Raw genomic sequence first — 1,477 nt, forward strand, 5'->3', positions numbered from 1 at the left:
GATTGAGCCCTGCTTCTGGCTCCCTGCTTGGTGGGGAGCCTGCTTCTCCCTCTGCCCCCACCCCACTCATGCTCTCTCTCTCACTTTCTCAAATAAATAAATAAAATCTTTAAAAAAAAACGGACTCTATTCCTTTCATGTCTAAATTTGAAATTATTTAAGATTCTTTGTTTTAGTTATTCCAAGAAGAAAAGTAAATGTATGACACTTTAATTTTTGATTAAAATGCAATTATAGACACATTTAAGTTACAATATATAAGTATTATATATCTTAGCTCTATAAACTTGCATTTGGTAATTATAATAGACACTGCCTATATAAAACACCCAAATTCAGCACAGTGACTGGTTGTTGCTTAAGACATTATTTCTTGGAAAGAAAAAGATCATATTTATATTATAAAGAAAAATGAGAAATATATTCTTTCCATATAAGAGCCACTTCAAAGGCAATAGTTGATGTGTGCTATGATATTGAGCAAAATTTTCCTATTACAGAATGGTTTTCAATAGGATCTCTTTAAAATTCATGGACTAATTCTTTCTTTGGCGTGTGTTTGCTTCTATGTCAGGAGGAGGATGGAAGAAAGGGTTGAACACTGTAACATTTCTATTTGAAAAAAACACAGATACCTTTATATACAACACATCCTTATTTTTCTCAAAACTACCTTTTAAAATTCTCATCCTGAGAAATTTTGAGTACCATCATTCATTTACTCCTTAACTATTCTTTGGGGTGGATACAGTGAATGGCCTATGACAGTCAGTTTGTAACACTGTGAATGAAAGATTTAAGACCTTTAATCTCCAGAAGACCACTTGGCGCCGGCAGACAAGCAGGACGCTCCTTTACCTGTCCTTCCACTATTCTAAGCTATGTCCTCCAATAAAGATGAATTTACTTACAGACTACACAGATATAATATTAGCTTCTAATCTGGAACAATAGCTACCCAGAGTCTGATTTCGTTTAAACATTTTCCTAGGAAATAAAATATGTTATTAAAATATACTTAAACAATTTTTTGTGTGTGAGACAGAACTTTTGAAACATAGCTTTTAACCTAAATGCAGAAGGTTAGGTGTCTACCTTTCTTCAAAATATTATTTAACCAAAGCAACTTGTATGCTCAATTGAAACTCCATAATTTCCTTACAATGAAAATAGAAAAATGATCATAATTACAAAGTTTCAAAATGCTTTTTTTCTGGCTTTCTCAAATGGCTGTTCCTTCACCATTTATTCAATAAGCTTTCATTCAGAAGATATTGAGTAATACTTAATATAAGAATTTAAGATACATGGGGTGCCTGGGTGACTCGGTTGAGTGTGGGACTCTTGGATTCATCTCAGGTCATGATCTCAGGGTGGTGAGATCAAACCCTGTGTTGGGCTCACTGCTCAGCAGGGAGTTCACTTGGCCCTCTCCATCCCCCTCTGCTCCTCCCCCCACCCTTCCTGCGCACACATG

Source organism: Phoca vitulina, unplaced genomic scaffold, assembly GCF_004348235.1.
Source record: "Phoca vitulina isolate PV1807 unplaced genomic scaffold, GSC_HSeal_1.0 scaffold17, whole genome shotgun sequence".
NCBI classification, from domain to species: Eukaryota; Metazoa; Chordata; class Mammalia; order Carnivora; family Phocidae; genus Phoca; species Phoca vitulina.